The 23,310-nt window shown below is 36.8% G+C and overlaps 1 pseudogene across 1 annotated transcript in view; it reads right to left on the reverse strand.

Annotated features, from left to right (window-relative positions):
• Positions 1-10,394: 10,394 nt before the first annotated feature.
• Positions 10,395-23,310, reverse strand: part of LOC115803309 (uncharacterized) — a 192,294-nt pseudogene continuing 179,378 nt past the window's right edge. The window contains exon 2 of the transcript XR_016392783.1: positions 10,395-18,661. The product of XR_016392783.1 is annotated as an uncharacterized LOC115803309 (transcript). The remainder of the gene's footprint in view (positions 18,662-23,310) is intronic.

The following is a 23,310-nucleotide window of genomic DNA, read 5'->3' on the forward strand; positions in this document are numbered from 1 at the left end:
ATCCATTGTTACAGGATCATACAAAATAGTTTCTCTGTCCTAAACATTCCCCTGTGTTTCACCTATTCAATACTCTTTCCCAAATTACTAGCAGGATTTCTACTGTTTCTATAGTTTTACCTTTTCTAGAATGTCATATAGATGGAATCATATAATTATGCACTTTTTCAGACTGGCTTATGTCACTTAGCAATATCCATGTCTTTTCATAGCTTGTTAACACATTCATTTTCATTACTGAATAATATTCCATTGTATGAATATGCCACGGTTTATCTACTCACTCATTTAAGGACTTCCTTGTTGCTTCCAGTTTTTTGGGGGTGATTGTTAACACAGCACAAATAAATATTTGCACGCAGGTTTTTGTGTGGACATTAGTTTTCAAATCAGTTGTGTAAATATCTAGGAGTACTATTTCTAGGTTGTATGGGAAGACAATGTTTAGCTTTGTAGGAAACTGCCAAAATGTCTTCCAAAGTGGCAGTGTCATTTTGCATTCTCATCAGCAATGCATGAGAATTTCTGTTGCTCCATATCTTCACCAGCAAATTAGTATTATCAAGTTTTCTCTTAACCTTAGCCATTCTAGTAGATGTGTAGTGGTATCTCATCATTGTTTTAATTTTTATTTATGCAATTAAAAATAATATTGATCATTTTTTCATATGTTATTTGTCTTCTGTATATCTCCTTTGGTGAAGTGCTTATTCAGATTTTTTTTGCCCATTTTTAATTGGGTTGTTTGTTTTCTTATTGTTGAGTTTTGAGAGTTCTTTGTATTTTAGGAATACAAATCCTTTACCAAATTTTTTTTTTCTTATTTTTTTTGTGGTATACGGGCCTCTCACTGCTGTGGCATCTCCCATGCGGAGCACAGGTTCCAGATGCGCAGGCCTAGCGGTCACGGCCCACAGGCCCAGCTGCTCCGCGGCACGTGGGATCCTCCCGGACCGGGGCACGAACCTGTATCCCCTGCATCAGCAGGTGGACCCTCAACCACTAAGCCACCAGGGAAGCCCACCAGATATGTTTTGAAAAAAATTTTTCCAAGTCTGGGGCTTGCCTTTTCATCCTGTTAACGATGTCTTTCACAGAAGAGAATTTAAAAATTTTTTAATGTGATATATATTACGGGTTGAATTGTCTTCCCTCAGAATATATGCCCAAGTTCTAACCCCCACCATCTATGAATGTGACCCTATTTAGAAATAGGTTTCCTTCATACATAGTCAAGTTGAGATGAGGTCATACTGGATTAGGGTGGGCTCTAAATACGACTGGTATCTTTATGAGAAAAAAGAGAGCGAAATTTGAACACATACACAATGAAGAAAGCCTTTTGATGATGGAGGCAGAGATCAGAGTAAAGCATCTACAAGCTAAGACAACAAGGGGTGCCAGTAGCTACCAGAAGCTAGGGCTGAAGCAAGGATGCCTCCCTAGAGCCTTCAGAAGGAGCATGCATCTGCCAACACCTTAATTTTCGACTTCTAGCCTCCAGAAATGTGAGAAAATAAATTGCTGTTATTTTAAGACTCTTGGTTTGTATTACTTTGTTATGGTAGCCCTGGTAAACTAATACAGTCCAACTTTTCATTTTTGTTTCCTTCAAGGATCATGCTTTTGGTGCTGTATCTAAAAACTCATCACCAAATCCAATGTAACCTAGATTTTCTAGAACTTTTAGAGCTTTTCATTTTACATTTACATACATATCTTTTTTTTTTTTTTTTTTTTTTTTTTTTTGCGTTACGCGGGCCTCTCACTGTTGTGGCCTCTCCCGTTGTGGAGCACAGGCTCCGGACGCGCAGGCTCAGCAGCTATGGCTCACGGGCCCGGCCACTCCACAGCATGTGGGATCCTCCTTGACCGGGGCACGAACCTGCATCCCTGGCATCAGCAGGCGGACTCCCAACCACTGCGCCACCAGGGAAGCCCTACATGATCTATTTTGAGTTAATTTTATGAAAGGTGCAAGGTGTGTGTCTAGGTTCAATATTTTGTATGTGGACATACAATTTTTCCAACACTATTTGTTGAAATGACTATCCTTTCTCAATTGAATTGCCTTTGTACCTTCGTCAAAACTCTCTAAACTATATTTGCTTGGGTCTAAACTACACTTTTTAATACTTGCTTATTTTCCATACATGATATAATCCATTAAATTCTTTCATAATTTTTTTATGTTTGCAACAGAAGATTTTATTGCTCTTCCTTTCCTCTAGATCATTCCTTTCCTCTAGATCATTCATCAAAAAGAAGAGCTTCAATTCCTCTAGGCACTACACAAAAATGGTGGTATAAATTTCTTGCATCAACTGAAAATGATTCATAATCATTTTCTCATTTGTACCTTCAGGCATTGAAGAAGATAAACTCTCCTTTGGAGTTAGAGATTTAGAAAAATACATACTATGAAGTTTTAAATATTGGGATGTGTGCTTTCTATATCAGCTGTGGAGGAATTTTGCAATAGGGAGAAATGAGAAAAGAGAAGAATTTATTATGAAATATGAGGTCCTGCTCTATAGGATGAATCATCTTATGACCTCATGAAAATGCAGTAGTAACAGAACACTCCTCTTCCCCCTCCACGCCCTGACACACAAACCACTGTGAGCCACACAAATGTTATAAAGCAAGGTTCAGAAGGATAAGGACTTCATCTTTTTTGGTGACTGTTGTATTCCTTACTCTAAGCACAAAGTCACACAAAAGATGAAGTTATTAGCTTGAATAAGCTAAAATAAATTGGGTGGACCAATTTGTCCACCCAATATTGATGGACCAAGGGCTGAATCTGGGTCACAGGTGTGTTTCACGTGTCTAACACTTAAAAAGTTAAAAAAAATAGTATTTTTTAAAAAAAGAGAATTAGTTTCCAACATTTTAACTGGGAATGATTCTTATAAAAATCCGGATTTCAGTCTTAGCTTGACAAAATTCAAAATATTTAGCAACACTGAGCCTTTATTCCCATTGAAACTGTACCGAACATTTGTCCTCCATTTGGAGAGGGCAGGTGGTCTACAGTTTGCCACAAATCTCACCTCTCCTACTTGTCAAACACATGGCCAGATTTAATAATTTATCTTATCTGCCGGATTCTCATAAACATAATTGAGTTTTCAACCCTTTTTACATAGACTTGAGTGTCTCACTATTTACAGAGATTTCTAGGAGATTGGGAGAACAAACAAATTCTCTCATAATAGTTTTCATAGTAAGAAAATGTCATTTGTTGAAAATTAGAGCTATGCCAGGTCATGCTGTATACTTTATGCTAACTACTTGGCATGAAATATATGCTTTATTCTTGACAAAAATCCTAGGTAGTAGCTACAGTTGTTCCTTTTTATAGCTGAGAGCTAATCGTCTTGCTCAAAGGCATACCAAGTATAAGGCAGAAGAGGGAGAGAATCTCAAATCTGAACTCATAACCATCTCACTATGATTTGAACTACCTTGTCAGCCCCTTGAGAGCAGGATGAATTCATTCCTGGCGACTTGTGGTCATTCACATTCATTTTATTTTAATTTAATCAATTTTAATTTTATAATTTGATGAGTTTTCACAACATATCCAGCCATGTAACCACCAACACATGGTATAGAACATTTTAGTTACCCCCAAATTTCCACGCTACGCCTTTGCAGTTAATTCCTACCATCCCACCTGGCCCTAAGCAACCATTTATCTGCTCTTTATCCCCTAATTTTGTACAGTACACAATCTAATACACATGAAATCATAAAATATGCAATCTTTTATGGATGACCCTTTCATTTTCACATATTTTTGAAATTCTTCCAGGTTGTTGAATGTTAGTAGTAGTTCGTTTCTTTTTTTCTGAATAGCATTATTTCCTATGGACATAACCACAGTTTATTCACCCATTCACAAATTTGGCAGATACTGGCTTTTAAAATAAATTTTGGCTATAATGAATAAAGCTGTCATGAAGATTCAAACACAAGTCTTTTGTTAACAATGTTTTGATTTCTACTGTTTTCATTAATTAATAAATGAATCAGAAGGTAAATATTTAACTTTGAAAGAAACTGACAAATTGTATGCCAAAGTGGGTGTACTACTTTACATTCCAAGTCACAGTTCATGAGATTTCCAGTTATTCCATGTACTTTCCAAGATTTGGTATTGTCTTCTGAATGGTAACAATTATAGAGTGTGCTTAGTACTAGCTATAGTGATTTTAATTTAAATTTCACAAATCTCTAGTGATGTTGAGTGTTTTCTTCATGTGCTTATTTGCCATCAGTATATTCTCTTTTCTGAAGATTCTCTTGAAATTTTTGCCCGTTTAAACCCCTCTTGTTATTGAATCAAAAAGCCTCTTTATAAATTCCACATTCATTCTTAGTGTTCTGGTGTGAGTGTAATGAAAAGTCTAGACAGATTCAAAACGACTTTACTGCATACTAGCTCTGCAACCTTGGCACGTCCTTTAACCCCTTGCTTTACTTACATGTACAATGTTGAGAGTAAATAGTAACCTTACTGCTTGCCATGAATATTCAAGAAAACGTAGTTAAAGCTTGTATACATTTCTTGCTACCAAGTCAATGCTCAATCTGTGGTCACTGTTGTTCTTAAATATATGTCACAGAGAAGTATATTTTACAGTTAGAGAATGAAAAGAACAAGGTCTCCAGATGACTAAGAGTGAGACATAATAATGGGCATTTTTCTCAGATGAAATGGGTGGTGGAGAAAAGAAACAGGGATCATGGGAAGCAAGGAAATTCCAGGCATTACTGACCTTTGAGGGATGCAAATTCTGGGTTGATTCCAAATTCCAAATTACTGGCCCCAGGGCTGACCACAAGAGGCTTAATAACAACAGAACAATGCCAAAAAACCTAAAGCCTTGTAACTTCACACTTTTTTATTTTCCTAAACATGCAAATAATTTTCTGCAAGGTATCCTGCCATGTGTCACATAAGAGGCAGTTAGCTTTCAGTTATAAATTTCATCAAAGAGTTACTGAACATATACCATGTTCAAGGCACTGTGCTAGGTGCTGAATATACTGTAATGAATAAGACATAATTCTGGCCCTCTTTCCAATTGCTCATTGTGAGAGTTTGGGTAAGTGGGGTGGATTCAAGTAAACAGTCAATGACAGTACAGCAGATTAAGGAAAAGTTATCTGAGCAAAAAACAGGAGCAAGGCTTATAAGATCAAAGAAGACTTCTTGGACAAATGAAATTTAAGGAGGGAAGAGGGACCATGGGAAGTGAAGCAATACCAAGCTTTGTTGAGCAATATGAGTAAGTCGGGAATAATGGCACAGAGAAGAGAGAGTGCTCCAGCTAGAGAAAACAGCATGTGCAAGGACCTAGAAGTGAGAGAGCTCATGATTTGTTTGTGGAATTTTGAGCAATTCAGAAAGCCCTGAATTTAGGCATAAAGAATTAAGAAAGGAACAGCTCAAGAAGGATCTTGTGAACTATATTCAAGTGTTTGGAATTTATTCTCAAGGCTATGGGGAATCACTGAAGTTTTTAAGAAATACACATCTGAAGAGAAATGCTCTGGCTTCCATGTGGCAAAAGATCAGAAGATGGTGGGGAGAAAATATCAAGGCAAAAGATCAACTGGGAAAGGCTTGCAGTAACCATGTTGATTCAACCTACTCAGCCTCCTTTATGGTTTCTGTAGCAGACACTGTGATGTGATGCTCAGATCCCTCTTTCATGAAGGACTTTTTGTCCCAGCTTCTGGAGTGCTGTCAGCAGACATCAGGTGTCAGCCCCATCAGGAATGATCTCAGCTGCAGAGAGCTGCCTGGCCCAACATCACACCTTCCTGGGCATCCAAAGGCCCACATCTAGTGACCACTTGATTTGTCAATATAAAGGCTGGGTCACCTGTGCCCAACACCTGACAATGCTGGAGTATCACTCTAGGTCCAGAACTTCATGTTGGGTCAACTGAAGGTCAACTTTGGGTCAGCATCAATTCAACTTCTCTCCCTGTTCAATTATGCATCCTTCTCCTCTTTTAAAGGTTTGATCCTAAGGGCACTTCTTTTTTAAAAATTCCTAGACTTCAGACGAGCACACTAGACTTCAAATCTGAATATGCTTTCTGTGGAAGTGAATATGCTTTCTCTAACAGTTTCCTTCCACGTAGAAACACCATCATGCAGGACAGATGAGACAACGTGCCTCCATAAACACCTTTTTAATTATTTACATCAATAATGACTAACAATGGTAGAACAGAAGAAGTTCTAAGATCCAAATGAATTATTCGTTTCTGGAAAGTTGCCAAATATGACTCGTTGAAATAATCTAGGCCACTGAATCAGTACTCATCAACCCAGAATGGGTTACAATATTGAGGATAAGGGATAAGGCCATATGATTTGGAGTTCTTAAATTTTTTTAAACCAGAAATTCTTTATCCACACTGTACACAGTTACATAAACAGTTCTACAATTCTACTGATAACTTTGTATGGGCAATATTATGTCACTTTGATGATTTCACAGCATTAAGACCTTTGTTTTCCATGTCAAGATTATTAACTCAACTTTTATTGGGTAGCTTCTAGTGCTTGTCATTATTTACAAATACCATAGGGGATACTGAAGTCATTTTCTGACTAGTCATATATTCGTACCTTGTGTAACTTGTTTACTTGTTACTTATCCTGATTCATGTAGTTTAAATAATAGAGCTATGAATCTCTGCAGTGATACTCTAGTTCCACATTTAATGCTGTATTTTGCTGAAGCTCTGGTAACTTATGAGTGAAATTTCTGCTTGAGGATACCATTCAACTATACTGGCCTAAAAAATGAGAGTTACTGGGTGGATGAACTTTCTTTTGACAGATATATTGAAAAGTCTGCTTTCCGAACAACAAACATGTTTTTCATTCCATGAGTGCAGAAAATACATCAGAGCTTCCCAATCCTTTTGCTGTGTTTGAGTAACTGGGAAGCCTAGATACTGATTTCCTCAACTTCTGGGCTGGTTGCCTATCCTAGGCTGGTTGCTTTTGGCTATGAGCAGCCTCATTCATTTTGCCCGATGTGCCATACAGAAGTGGAAACATCTGTGATACACTGGAATACAGGGCAGCAAACTTAGACTATACAAGTGAAAAGGTGAATATTTAAGTTGAAATCTCTATATGTACAGTCCTCCAAAAATTTTGATTTCTAAATTCCTCTGATGACAAACTTATTTTAAAATTATTTTATTATGAAAACTCAAGTCTAAGACAGTAATTAGGTTAAAATAGAAGCACAGTAACCTAATTTACTCTCACTAATTAGGTGAGTAGTTAAAAGTCAATGCCCACTTCGTAGTGTTTCCGAAACATATTTGAAGGTGGAACCCTTTTTCAATGAGCCATTGCAAAATGGTGATGGAAGTGCAGTCTGTTTTGCTGCAAACAAAAGTGAACTAAGAGAAGTTAACTATTGATTTCTTGATGGTCCAAGTGTTGACAGAGTACAGAACAGAAGTACCCCCAGGGTGTGAATAAAAGTAATGCATGCCAGATAGAAACAAATGATTGAATCATTGTGCTGTAGAATTTTAAAGCTGGAAGAATTCTTTAGAGATCATAAGACCCAAGCATTTCATTTATCACATGTGACAACTGAGAGTGTCTGTGTTCACATAGCAAATTGATAGGAGAACCAACCATATTCATTTGTTAAATGAATGAACTAATAAGCGAATGTGTAAATAATGCTGTTTAAAACCGTATTTTGTTAAGAAAAGGAGAATCAGAGAAATTACTGATGAGAATTTGAAAAAAATTAATTAGGTATTAGTAATTGCTTAACTAGAACAGATATTTGATAAGAGAAAGTCTTAGTATAAAGCTCCTAAGGAGATTTCCAGAAACAGAGAACATATAGAAATGAGGCTGATGGATGAATGCCATGAGGCCAGAATCTCAGTGACAACAAAGAATACTCTTTTTAAATGCATGTATAGTACAGTACGTATTTTCATGTTATATATTTTACGATATTATATATTTAATAGGTTGTATATTGTACTCCTTTCATACATTTACATTATAATATACACAATACAGTATTTTAACCTTTTTGTTTTGAAATACTGTAAGCTTAAAAATGTTCTATGAACCAATATAAAAACACTATAAAACTCATGTACCCTACTTAAATCTTACTTTTTGCTATATTTGTAGTTACCTTTTAATTATTCTTGAATCAGACACATAATGTGAATAATTTTCTGTCAGTCTACACTTGCCTATTCATTTTCTTAGTGGTGGCTTTTGAAGAGTTGAAATTTAAATTGTGATTAAACTAAATATATCAGTCTTTCTTTTATGGTTCATGTTTTCAGGTCCTCTCTAAAAGGTCCTTGCCTACTCCAAGATCAGAAAGATATTCTACTATGTTTCATTCTAGAAGCTTCATACTTTTAGCTGTTATGTTTATATGTATGACCCATCTCAAGTTAATTTTGTATACAGTGTGAGGTAGAAGTCAAGATTGATCATCATTTGTAGAAAAGAATTTTCTTTTCCCCACTAAATTTCATTGGCATCTTTGTCAAAATTAATTGCCTATAAATTTTAATAGCTCTTTTTAGACTTTCTGTTCTTGTCTATCAATATGTATATCCCTATACCAAAACCATACTGTCTTGGTTATGGTAGTTTTGTAATACGTCTTGAAAACAGGTAATGTAAATTGTTCAAATTTGTTCTTCTTTTTAGGTCTTTTTTAAAAAAAGTTAATCTAGGTTATTTGCATTTTCAAATAATTTTAGAATCAGTTTATCAATTTCCACCAAAAAAAAATAGAGATTTTTATTGAGATTACATTGATTCAATAGGTCAACTTGAAGAAAGTTTGCATCTTAAAAACATTTGGATTTTCCAGTCTTCAAACATAGTACATTTATTTATTCACATAGGTCTTCTTTTAATAGTTTTTTATTTAAATTTCACTTTTCTAGATATCAAGATTTTGACCCTGCTTTCCTTTTATTTGAATTTGTCTGCTATATAGTTTCATAGCCTTTTATTTTTAACCTTTCTGAATCTCTTCAAGTGTCTTTCAGTACACAGATAGGTTTGGAATTTGTATTGTTAACCAACATGACTTTTTAAAATAGGTGAGCTATGCCCATTTACATTTAATATATTAAATATGTTTAGTCTCAATTCTGTCATTTTAATGTATTGTATCAATGCATACAAGCCTTCAATAGAATTAGCTTTTGAAAATATGTTCCATTTCACTTGATCTATTTCATAATGTAAGACATGATTATATGTTCAAATAATATCCTTGATACTGATACCTTTATATAATACCATTAGTGCCCTTTGTGGGGGGTGCTTTTGTCTACTGTCCTCTACTATGAGTAATATTGAACTACTTAACTCCCATACCTCTCCTATAGGATCTGATTTAAATAGATAACAACTTAAAAAACTAGTTAAGAACATAAAGCTATCACAATTATCAGACTTCTCATGTACTGTCCCATTCCCCTCCAGTTTTTGATAATTATATTCTATTTAAAATGTCAACATGCAGCCATTTCATCACTGAGGTTTAGCTCTAGGAATAAAGATATATTTAATGCTTACCACCAGACTATAGCCTGGATTAACCTTTGGACTTGAGGTCATGTTATATATGTATACATATACATGGTTATAAATGTTATATACATGGTATACATATTATATACATGTTATATATATATGGTCATGTTATATACATCCCTGGCACATAGTAAACGGTATGAAAATGGCACAGTAACAACCCTAAATCATGACTCTGCCACTTACTAGCTCTATATGACTGTGAGCAAATTAACTCAGCTCCATGAGCCTTAGTTTCCTCATCTGTCATGAGGATTAGTAATGCCTATCTCATAGAACTGTTGCAAGGACTATTAGTCATGTCATTAAAATATCTATCATAAGACTTATCCAAATCAGGAAGCCAGTATTCTTTTGAATGAGTAAAAAAATATTGAGAGAGAATTAAGCACAATTGAACTGGATTCAAGTTTCAATTGTCAAGAATCTACAAAGTACAAAGTATTTTTTTCTGAATATATTCAAGAACTATATGAATGTACAAACAACTCTGTGTTCCCAAATCCATTCTTTCATAGTAGTGGTCCCAAAGGTCTAGATGTTGCTTGGGTCAGCTAATCCATTAGTTATTTCTTCAAGCTGATCACTGGTTTGTTGCTGTTTATTTGTTTGAGCCTAGCATAAAACCATTGATGGAAACTTGGGCTTCGACGCTGTTAGGACCATGGCATTTTGTCAACACAATGCAAATCCCCCACTCCATCCACCTGATTTTTTAAGCTCTAGGACCACAGTTAACATTGGGAATAGCTCAGTCTTGGAGTCAAGCAGTTATAGATTCAAGCCTTAGCTCTATCACTAACTAGTTGTATGAACTAGGAGAATTATTTTCCTTCTCTAAGCTTCAGGACTTGACAACAATAATCTTTATAACGTTGTCAGTATTGACATCTTTATAATGTTGTCAGAATTGAAAAATGTTTGTAAAGCACCCCCATAGAAAAGGAGAAAAATACAGTATAAGCTACATCTCAGTATAGAGGTGGTGCTTAAAGGTTGTTTCTGATGCTCACCTAACAGAAATGGTGATGTCAACACCACTCCCTTAAGTTAACCACATAACCCTGATATGATTACAAGCACATGAGAATAGTGGACACTAAAATTGTGTGGCAGTGCTTCATTTAGGTCATCATCCAGAACACTCAGAGTCTTATATTGCTTTTACACTATAATCTAATAAAAATTAAGCTTGCTTTAAATTCTTATAGTGATTTAATGGTCTCCTAAGATCACATCTGTAAACCCTGGGCTGGGAATCACAGTTTACTGTATCTTTCTTTCTTTCTCTCTGAGTGACATGGGAAATGTGGCAGCTACAATTGGGCAGCCATCTGCGAGCTTGATGGAAAGCACTGTGTGGTCTGCTATATCTTTATACAAAAACATTCATTAATAGAATTCACTCTGGATTCACCAACGTTTAATTAACTGGATTAATTGAATTTCCACTGATTACAAAAAGTGTAACAGCACCAACTTGAAGGGACTACTTTATTGTTACAATCAAAAGGACTTCATTTCATGATGATAATGCTTGTCCTGTAAAACCCCAAGGATGTATTCAGGGACAAGTGAGTTTACTGGAAATGATCATCAGTGCTGTGTGTCTTTGTATTCATTCTCTAGCACTCAGGATACCTCTGTTGGAGCTGTATAATTATATTCAGTGGCTATCATCAGAGTGTGATGGAACTGATATGCTACTTTATTTTTACCTTCCTAATTTGGCTCCCATTTGGAAATATGGAGGTAAAAGGACATTCTCTTCTAAAAACAGTAAAGTTGTTTCTGATTAAGAAAATAAAGCAGGCTACTTATCGAAAATTGGCAAAATAGAGCAAAAGAAATAAAGATAACACATAATGGCTAACATATATTGAGCACCTAATACATGCCATGTGGTATCCCAATACTTTATTTGCAAAATGTTATGAAGCGGGCTTCCCTGGTGGCGCAGTGGTTAAGAATCCGCCTGCCAATGCAGGGGACACGGGTTCGAGCCCTGGTCCAGGAAGATCCCACATGCCGCGGAGCAACTAAGCCCGTGAGCCACAACTACTGAGCCTGTTCTCTAGAGCCCACGAGCCACAACTACTGAAGCCCGTGCGCCTAGAGCCCGTGCTCTGCAACAAGAGAAGCCACCGCAATGAGAAGCCCGCACACCGCAACAAAGAGTAGCCCCCGCTCACCACAGCTAGAGAAAGCCCATGTGCAGCAACAGACCCAATGCAGCCAAAAATAAATAAATTTATAAAAAAAATTTTATGAATCAAATTCTCATTAACAATCCTCTGAAAGCATTATTACTATAATTATTCACTTTATATAGTAAAGGAAATTAAGCCTTTGAGAGGTGAAGTAACTTGTCCAAAGTCACACAAAAATGTATGCGTAACTCCACCTTTCAGAGACAAGCACTCAATATTTTAATGGTTTCCCCCCATGCATATATCTTGTTTGTATCATGACTATGCTAGACAAGATAAATATTTTATTTCTGTCCAATTTTATAGCAAAATTTTGGAATGAATTTAATCATTCCTGTTATGGAGATGACAAAACTGAGATGCAGTTTGATTAATCTGCTCAGGGGCATATAAGTAGTAAGTGTCAGAGCCCAGATTTTAACCCATGTACCTCTGACTCCAAAGCATATAGTCTTTCCAATATGCATCACTGCCCCATTTTCTCAGTGTTAAAGTTATATAAGTGCTGAGATTTAAGCCTCCGACTTCCAGACACCAAGACTATGTTCACTGGGTCATTCTCACATTTAAAGATTCACATTCTGTGGGATCAAAGTAGGTCTGCCCTCATGGGACACATTTCTCTCTATATAGTATAGAAAAGACATGAAACATAGGAGAGTGCTACTTTAATCTCCTTAAATTTCATTATTGGGATGAAATTGTGGAATTTTGTTAACAAGTAGTTTATTTAGCATAATTCATTTCATTTGCATTGGAAGAAATCACCTTTGGTACTCCCACTCACCACTGCATGAGGTTTAGCTGGAAAACCCATTTTAGAAGATAATTTAGCAGGAGGTTTTTAGAGCCTTAGGAATCTTTCCTTAATTTTTAGTAAAGTTATACATGTTATATAGTTTTTTACAATGAAAGTCATAGGGTATACATAGGCCTTATCCTTCTTTTTAAAAACATATTATACTAACTTTATGAGTATCTCTCTATATTACTTAAGAAGTTTTGTAAATAAAACCATCAGTGCATTTTACTTAGATAATATAAAACAGCACCTGACAGTAGAGACTCAGAAAATATTTGTTGAATGAATAAGTGACTTTGGGAGTACTAATAATTAATCCATCTTCTATTGAGGACATGTAGAAGTTTCCTAATTTATAACTATGATAAACTACACTGTCATGAATGATGGCAGATTGAATACATACAACTATTTCCACTAACTTTGGAAACTTCACTGAAAATGACAGTAAAGGGATTTTTAACAGCATAAATATAGACCCAGAGATAAAAAGAATATGCCAAGAGATGACAGAAACAAACTTTTGGAAGTTGGAAAGCAAAAGGATGAGTAGCAATTGAGTTAATAGATATGCAAATGTGAAATAAGCTGGCAGTGGGAAAAATGGAAAAGCAAACCAATCTGCACTGTAGAACCAAAGATTCAGAAATTAGTGGCAGCAGGTACCTCTGCAAGCAAAAGATGCTGCTATAGAAAGAATGACTGGTTCAAAGATGCAAATCTATTTTCAGATGACTGTCCTTTCTACTCCAAGGAAAGAATCAGTTCTCTGGAAGGAAAACACAGGGTGTCTTTACAGTAAGGGTATGCAGCACAGCTGAGGGTAACGTACCACAGTGAACATACAACTGGTCGCTTCCAGGCAAATCACGTGTAACCACTAATCATCACAATATTAATAAAATAATAAAAAATTAGTGGGAGGAAGGGAAGTGGGCTTACTCTCTTCTCCTGTCTTTCATCGGTCAAGCCAAGAGAGGCCTCTGCCTTGAACTTATTTTATTAAAGGTCCACACAGGCCCCAGGGAAATACTTTTCTGCATCTCTTATCCTATGAATCATCTTTATGCAGAGCCTGTGGTGGGCCACTGCTGATGCATAAGTGAATACGATGCAGAGTGTTATACAACTGTGTAGTGTTTACAATAGTGACATACGGCGGTTTAAAGATATTTTGCAATAGTAAACAATGACTATTCTGCTTAAATTTGTATAAATTACATGTAGATCTGAATATAAAATATGTGAATATTACTGATTGTTTACACTCGCAACTAGATGAAATTTGAACACTCCCACTGAAAGTACTTTTGTTTAATAAAAATATTTAATGATTTAAGCAAAATTTTTAAATGGAATAAATATTTTAAGATTTAACTAAGCAAAACTTAATACTTGATTTGTGTTTTCCTTTTAACTTTAATAGAAAAATAAATAACTAATCTTATATTAGTTATTTCAAAGAAAACAATCTTTTTGAAAACGTAAGTGAAAATAGTTTTATTTTACATTTATTTTAATCTACTCTTTGATAAAATACACTCAAGTTGTGTATAAATAATACAACTTGATTCATATTTTTAATATTGTTATTATAAAAGTAATGCTTTCAAGGTAGGAGATATAAGTTTCAGTTTCACTGAGATATAGTTGATATGTATCACTGTATAAGTTTAAGGTGTACAAAGTAATGGTTTGACTCATACTGTATTGTGAAATGATTACCAAAATAAGTTTAGTTAGCATCCATCATCTCATCTCTTGCAAAAAAGAATTGGCGATGAGAACTCTCAGGGTTTACTCTGTTAACAATTTTCCTATATATCATACAGCAATGTTAACTATATTCATCATGTGGTACATTACATTCCTAGTACTTACTTATCTTACAAGGTACAGAAGTTTATACCTTTTGACCACCTTCCTCCACTGCCCCCTCCCCATACTCCCTGCCTCTAATAACCACAAATCTCATCTGAGTTTGACTTGTTTTTTTAGGTTCCACACATAATTGTGATCATATGGTATTAATCTTTCTCTGTCTGACTTATTTCACTTAGCATAACGCCCTCAAGATCCACCCGTGCTGTCACAAACAGCAGGATTTCTTCATTTTTCATGGCTGAATAATATTCCATTGGGTATATATACCACAACTTCTTTATCCATTCATCCATCAATGGACATTTAGGTTGTTTTCATGTCTTGGCTATTGTAAATAATGCTGCCATGAACATGGTGGTATAGATATCTTTTGGAGTTAGTGCTTTTCTTTTCTTTGGATATGTTCCTAGAAGTGGGATTGCTGATCATATGGGAGTTCTATTTTTAATTTTTTGAGGATCCTCCATAATGTTTTCCACAGTGACTGTACCAGTTAACAACCCCAGCAATAGTGCACAACAGTTTTCTTCACATCCTTGCCAGCATTTCTTACCTCTTGTCTTTTTGGTGATGGTCATTCTAACAGGCGTGAGGTGATATCTCATAGTGGTTTTGGTTGGCATTTCCCTGATGATTAAAGATGTTGAGCATCTTTTCATGTACCTGTTGGCCATTTTACATCTGTTTTTGGAAAAGTTTAGGTCTTTGCCCATTTTTTAATTGGATTATTTGGTTTTATTTTGCTACTGAGTTGTATGAGTTCTTTACGTATTTCGGACATTAACCCCTTAACAGATATATGATTTGCAAATATTTTTTTCCCATTCCATAGGTTGTCTTTTCACTTTGTTGACTGTTTTCTTGTTGTGCAGAAGCTTTTTACCTTGATGCAGTCCTACTTGTTTATTTTTTGATATTGTTGCTTGTGCCTTAAGTTCTGCAATCAAAAATTCATTGCCATGTCAAGGAAATTTTTTCCTATGCTTTCTTCTAGGAGTTTCATGGTTTCAGGTCTTACATTTAAGTCTTTTTGAGTTAACTTTTGTGAGTGGAGTAAGATGGAGCTATATGACTTATTTTAGTTTTACCATTGGTTAATTTTGTCTATAACTTTTACATATTTGCATATGATCTTAGTAGTTTTACCAGGTTTTGCAATTGTTAACAGCTACCTGGTTAGAAATTGCCACACACAGTGTAAACTTTCCTTTATTTCTGTTATTTATCTTCCGTTGTTTAGTCCTTCCAGGCAACTGCAGGGGAAGCCAGACGCCATGGCCTTAGGCATGATGCTTCATCTCATGTTGATGCAATGTGAGGAGCCACCGCTTCCTGGGTCTGTTTGGGGCAGTCCTGGGTGCAGGAGGCTGCAGACCTCCCTCTGCAGTAGGTACAATGGAGCCCAGGCCAGAGCTCAGTCCTCACCCTGAAGGGAGCTCAGAGAGCTGGTGGTCTATCTCTCCATGACACAAGCAGCTAAATTTTGCGGGTGGATAGGGCCAAGTGAATCTAGGAAGACATTTAAACAGAGTCTGATATACTTGCTAAAGATGCTCTGTAACTCTACAAAAAGGAGACTACATCTCATCCCCAATATGTCAAATCTGACCCACCCCCACCTACTCCAGAGTCTCCCAGTCCTCTGTGTGTGACACGCCTACTCAACTGACTCCACCTACACCCAGCAAAAGTGTTCATTAGCTCCATTTGGAATACAACCATCTGAGATTGAGTCCCCAGATCATTTCAGTTCAGTGTGGAGGGCCCTGGTAGGAACCAGAGAGATGCTCTGATAACTGTACCCAACAGTAGCCCATGTATCCTCAGCAGGGAATGTGAGTCATAGGAACTGGACCATCAGAACCAGCAGGACCATCAGGGCAGGAAAAAGGGGGATATTAGCTCAGATCCCATTTGCTTTTGGTGCTTTTCCCAAAACTCCGAAAAACAGCCTTGACCTGAACATTTATGTGTGATCATTTACCAGGCCTCCTGGCAGAGGTAGTCTGAACCCCACATTCTCGGGTCTGTCTGTTTAACATATGATTTCCCCTAACCGTTCCTTGCTCTAGAGCTCTGTGTGTGTTCAGTCCAGTTAAAGTGAGAAGTGCAGCAGTGAATGAGGTGTCTTTTGAAGGGAGAAGGCAGTAATAAACTCTCATAAATGCCACCACTAACTGTGCTACCCAGCAGGCATGAGCCATTATCAGACTGAGAGAGGGCACCAGGTGTCTCAAGATGACTGATGGCCCCTTACCTATCTTAGCCATTATTCTTAGAGACAAGCGTAGAACCTGAATGCCCAGCAGTTCTAGGATATGTACATATATATCCTGTCTGTATGGATGGCTCTGTGATTTAGTGCTAACAAACATACCTCTAGGAGCAAAATAGATGTGTGAGTCGACAAAGACTTAAGCTACAGGAAGAATCATCAATCTCCTCTGCTGTAATGGTCACTTTGCCTTCCTTTTTTGTAATGTGATATCTTTTAAAACATTTTTTATGGCCTGTCCTTACTTTTCAGTTTTCGCACATTATAATTCCAAGTTGAATTTCTTCTAACTATATTGCAGGGTACTGTAGGCACACTGATTCAAGAATGTTCTTACAAATTAATGCTGATTACTCTGTCATCGTATAGACCTACTTATCTACATATCTATCTAGATAAATGGACAGATAATAGATAGGTGGATAGGTAGGTGCATAAGTAGGTAGATAAATAGATAATGTAGATTTTTTTAACATCTTTATTGGAGTATAATTGCTTTACAATGGTGTGTTAGTTTCTGCTGTATAACAAAGTGAATCAGCTATACATATACATATATCCCCATATCCCCTCCCTCTTGCATCTCCCTCCCACCCTCCCTATCCCACACCACTAGGTGGTCACAAAGCACCGAGCTGATCTCCCTGTGCTATGTGGCTGCTTCCCACTAGCTATCTATTTACATTTGGTAGCGTATATATGCCCATGCCACTCTCTCACTTCGTCCCAGTTTACCCTTCCCCCTCCCCATGTCCTAAGTCCATTCTCTAGTCTGCGTCTTTATTCCTGTCCCTTTATTCCTTATCCCTAGGTTCTTCAGAACCATTTTTTTGTTTTTAGATTCCATATGTGTGTGTTAGCATACGGTATTTGTTTTTCTCTTTCTGACTTACTTCACTCTGTATGACAGACTCTAGGTCCATCCACCTCACTACAGATAACTAAATGTCGTTCCTTTTCATGGCTGAGTAATATTCCATTGTATATACGTGCCACATCTTCTTTATCCATTCATCTGTTGATGGACAGTTATGTTGCTTCCATGTCCTGGCTATTGTAAATAGTGCTGCAATGAACATTGTGGTACATGACTCTTTGAGTTATGAGAAACACATATTTTAAATTAAGGAGTTGGAAGGTATTCCTTTGTCTAAGATAATGTACTCTTATTTCAGCAAGCATTTGTTTAGCATTTATTAATTTCAACACTTCAAGCTGAGCCTTAACATATTGTGGGCACTGAAATATAGCTTCTAGAAAGAACTCAAAAATGGGTGGTGGCAACTAAGGATTCAAATAGGATGTGAACACTTTCTGAAAGGCACTGTTGTTTTTACAAAGCTGTCTTCACAAAGCCATGTTGATCACAGAGACATTTTGATGCCATTATTTTTTTTTTCCTTTATCTAAATTAAGAGGCAAAACAGACATTCCCTAGGCCCCAATCAATCCGTGACCCCGCTCAGAGAACGGAATAGGGCTCAGGAATGTCTTAGGCAGTAGGGATGAAGTAAAGGTCTGAGATCTGTTTTGTATCTAAAACTGGATCATTAGAAGTTGTTCTTACACTTTGACACATGAAAATATCTCTACCTCAAAGCGGTCATGTCAAATAATAGAGCTTAATCAGTTGCATTAAAATGTAGTATTTGATGCCTGGGGCTTTATCTCTCCTCTGCATTTGTAAGCAAACGTAAGGAAGAGAAAAAAAGCTGTAAGAATTTATCAACACAAGGAGTATTACCAGAGATTGATGTTCTTGAATCTCTGAAGAGAAAGGCCATTACTGTAGAACAGGGTGTCTGAGCAGAGTTCATGAAGAGGGGACATCCAAGCTAGATCTGAAAGATAAAAAGAAAAATGACATGGGTAAAGACACGGGGGCTTCTTTGAGGGACTGTACTGAAGTGTTGATGCTGGAGAAGAGCAAAAACTAAGGGCAGAAAAAAAAAAAATTGGTGCAGAACTGCAGAAGGATTTAATAGTTAGGCTAAACAGAACTTTGCCCTGCTGGCAAACAGGAGGCCCTATAACTTAGGGAACCAGCTGCATTGAGTGTTTAAAGAGGGTTTGCTGACAACGGCATGAGATGGACCTAACAAAATAATCTGTAATTGCCTCTGATCCAGTTCCATGCTCACTAGTAATAGTAGCTAATGTCGACTGAGTTCTTAACATGCCAAGTACTGGGCTCCGTCTTCCTAGCTCACTTAATCTTTACAACAACCCTATGAGCTCCACATTTTATAGCTCAGGGAACAAACAAAAGGTTTAGCAATTTGCACAAATTATATGAGATCAAGAGGGTAGAGCAAAGATATGACCCCAAAAGTGTGACTCCAACACTTATGCTCTGAAACCATGAAGCCATCCTGCCTCTCTCAGAAGCCTTGTAAGAAAACAGCTTCCCTGTAGCTTACCTAAGGAAAAGGCTGGCTGCCCTGGTCAGTCTGCAGTCATGTGTTTTTACCAAATGACATGATGCCAGACTGCTTCTCTTAACCCCCAAATCAGAGCATGGACAAACAATTTAAATCACGGCTTAACCACTTATTATTCATGTGGCTTTAGATATATTACTCAGTCTTTCTTTGCCTCACCTTACTCATCTGGAAAAAATGGCGATTATAATGGCATCTTGCTTCTAGGCTTGTGGCGAGAATTAAAGGAATACATGTAACACATTTAGAAGAGTACCTGGCACAGAGTGAGCACTTAGTAACTGTTTATAATTGTCGTTGTTCATTTGGGGGAAATTTAATCAGTTAGTAATCCAGTTTTCAATTGACTTCCTATGTAATAGTTTGGGTAGAAGAGAATATGATTGACTCTAGCCTAGTCTGTTTGATATTTGTATTTTTCCTTACAATATCAACTTCAAAGATTGTTTGTCATTATCCACACTATGGTAATTTTAACCAAAGAAAATGCCACTTTTGGAAGAATTTCTGAGTGTCCAGATGCCCTTATCCAAGTGACAATGACCATGTGAGAGCCTGTGGACCTATTTGAAACTGTCAAAATGGTCATGATTTATATTAATGGAGCAATCAATTCTTAACTATAGAGATGATAGATATTCTGTAAAATTTAACTCAAACTACCTTTTCTGATTCATGATGCTGGGTCACCTCTTCCTTCTGTCATCTCTAGCTCCATCTATTGGATTTGTCAACCCCACCAAAGGTTACATTCATCATGATCTTTTCTGACACACATCCTCTTATTCATCTCCTATTGGTTTCCTAGGAAGTTTCCAGCAGTAGCTACTTCAAAATGCATCTTTATAAATTCTAACTCTCACTCTCCATGATCACCAGATAACTTTTCTTCAATAGCAACAGGAAAAAAGGTGTCAGAGGAAGGCTCCCTGCCTCTCCCTTTCTCTCTTCCTCAAACTCTCTCAAAATAAACGTTCCAATCCTCCCTTGAATATTTTCCTTTTATTACTAGCCTGGGTATTCCAATTCTGTTCTCCATGCCAACCTTTCCTACCTTAACCCCATCAGTCTCTAAGTTTTAACCTCTTCCTCTCAATTTGATTCATCTGTGATGGGCAACAACCCAGATGTATAAGTCAAAATGGGCTAAATTATTTTGTTGTTGTTTTTTTTTCTTCTTTTTAGTTTTTGGTTTCTGGGTTTGTTTTTTTTTTAACACTTAAAAACCACTACTGAGGCAGAAACAAATTAACTCTGAAATCTTGGTGGTGTGCAGAAACCAAGGTTTATTTCTCATTCACTATATGTCCAAAAAGTGTTGGCAAGGGCTCTGATCCCCATGGTCACTCAGGGACACAAGCTCACAGAGACTCTAGCATCTTATAATGCTACAATCCCACACAGGAGTTTAGGAGTTTCCAGGGCCAGAGAAGAGCGAGAGGGGCTCCATGGCATGCATCCTGGGTAGTAGCACAGCCCCCATCCACCCATCCATTCCCCACTTAGAAGGGCCTATATTTGGTTTAATGCTCTGCTATAGCTATCTTGAAACTTTCATTTTTGAGTAAAAGGCCTCACATTTTCATTTTTCACTGGGGCCCCACAGACTATACAATCAATCCTGAGGGTTCCGTAAGTACTTGGGCACATCTTCTATCCATTGACCTACCCCAGTGGCCAGTACTCAGTCCAGGGCCTTGATTTTTGCAAGGGTAGCTGGGAAATGTAGCTTTTAATACCGTATTTACTGGTGAACACATAGTATTTTGCCTGCCACATGAATGTCCTTACGCAATAACACAAATTCCACTATGCTTAGAGCTAAACAGACTGATAAAGGAACACTCTGATCATATTTCATGCAGTCCAGCAGGTTGAATGGTTCCCATTAACCCCGGTGTTTTATGAGATGGAAGAACACAGAAAGATATGGCATGCCCACTCTCTGGAAGCTTATATTCTAGAGTGGTGCTTTTCACACTTTAATGTGCATACAAATCTCCTAAGTATAATGGAGTTTTGGACTTGATAGCTCTGAAAAGGGACAGCGATTTTACACTTTTACAAGTTTCCAAGTAATTCTGAGGTTACCAGCCTATAAAACCTCACTGTAGGTAGCAAGGTACTAGGTAATGCTATGAAACAAAAATATATAATGTAACAGGAAGTTAATACAATATATATATATTTAAAGGCATGACTGCTAAATACTCATCTGGTTAAAAAAGAAAGGTTAAAAATTCTTTTGATTATAAAGAAAATTAGAGAAAATGAAGTTTTTTTCTGCTGGAGATGTCTATCCTCCAGCAATTTTGTATTCCTTTGCATTTCCAGTATGCTTGCATTCTTAATGAGAGAGGAGGAAAGGGCTCTTCTTATTTGCAGGTTTATTCTTGGTCTGCTTCCATAATTGATACTGTCAGAGAATTGTGATTAACGCTCCATTTGTGAAAACCTGTTCACCTGAGAATGCACAATTTGGCAAAACTTCTCCGGCATCTGTTCTCAGACAATAGCCCCTTTGTTCTGTTCAGCCAAATTACAATGACTACTGCAGGCTACCATGAGGTGGTATTGGCAGGAAAGAGGCTGGAAGGTGGGCTCATTTGGAATGGCAGCAGAGAGGATGTATTTTCACTTCCATAGTAGGTGGCATGACTCTGTGACTGGGTATGCAAAGGAATATTCATCTTGTTTCTCTCCCACTTCTCACCCCCCGAAAAGTCACAGCATCACATTACTTGGCTAGTCTCATGGTTTAAAAACTGAGAAAGGTCAAATGGTTTGTTGAAGTACCAGGGTATAGTGTAATATCATCAAGAAATAAATCTGAAAAAATTCTCTGAGCTAGCCCCCATTTTTTAGTAAGTAGGGGCACTGGTGACCATTAAGAACTCATAGTACCCTAGAGCTCTTCTGGTGGCCATTTCAAAGTGTCTATTTTCCAACTGACAGGTTGACTACCCTGGCCATAAGTAATTAGAGTACACTACATAGCACTGTACAGTTGACCAAAGCATTTTAAATTATATTATTTTATAGTTAGGGGATATTTGAAATACGCAAGGACCATGAGACCTTGTCATGGATAAGGAAAGGGAGATGCCAAAATAGTTACTCAGCTGAGGACACAGCTCTACTAAGTAGCACTGCTGGGACTGAATCCCCTCTGCTCTTCATAGGATTGAAACACATGTTGTGTATCTCTGCCTAGCCGTGCATTCTTTGCCTTACTCAATCTTTCATTTTCATGTAAGTAGTCTTATAAAATTTGTTTAGTTTAGTTGCTTGCTAAACCTAAAGGAGCCACTATTTTAAAATAAGTTTTACTGAAATACAATTTACATACCCTACAATTCACCCCTTTAAAGTGTACAGTTCAATGGTTTTTAGTATATTCACAGTTGTACAGCCACCACCGCAATCGACTGTAGAATATTTCATCGTCCCAGAAAGGAAACTCCCTATCCATTAGCATTCACTCCCCATTCCTCCCCAAACCACTTTCCTCCACACCCTCACCTCTAGAACACAAACCACTAATCTACTTTCTATTGTTAATGGACTGGCCTATTCTCCTCCACTGATAGACTTTATTTTTCTAATTGGCAAGGAGAAAAAAAATGGAAAGAACAAAGTCTGTTTTTCATCTACTAGAGACAACTTAGAGTTATTTATTCACTTTAGGAATACAGTGTTACGAATTTCAAAATTAGTAAGACTGTGGCAAATTTTCAAGAAGGTAACTGAAAGAGTTAGAGGGGTTTTGAAGGGACATTTATTTTTTATTTTTCTAACTTTGTATTTTTAAAATTTTCAAAAATACAGAAGAGTATAAAGAATAATACATTATACTTACATTTACCACATAGATTCAACAGTGATTAAGATTTTGCCATATAGTTTTAATTTCTTTTCTGCACCATTTCAAAGTAAGTTGCTATATCATTTCTAGTAATTCAAAACTAAGGACAAGTTTCCTACATAATATTATTATGACACTTAAAAAGTTAACATTGTGAATTTGCTCTTTATTTGTATCTGAGATT

Source organism: Delphinapterus leucas, chromosome 3 (genome assembly GCF_059928025.1).
Source record: "Delphinapterus leucas isolate spDelLeu-1000000601 "Yukka" chromosome 3, BTC_Dleu_Yukka2, whole genome shotgun sequence".
Taxonomy (NCBI): domain Eukaryota; kingdom Metazoa; phylum Chordata; class Mammalia; order Artiodactyla; family Monodontidae; genus Delphinapterus; species Delphinapterus leucas.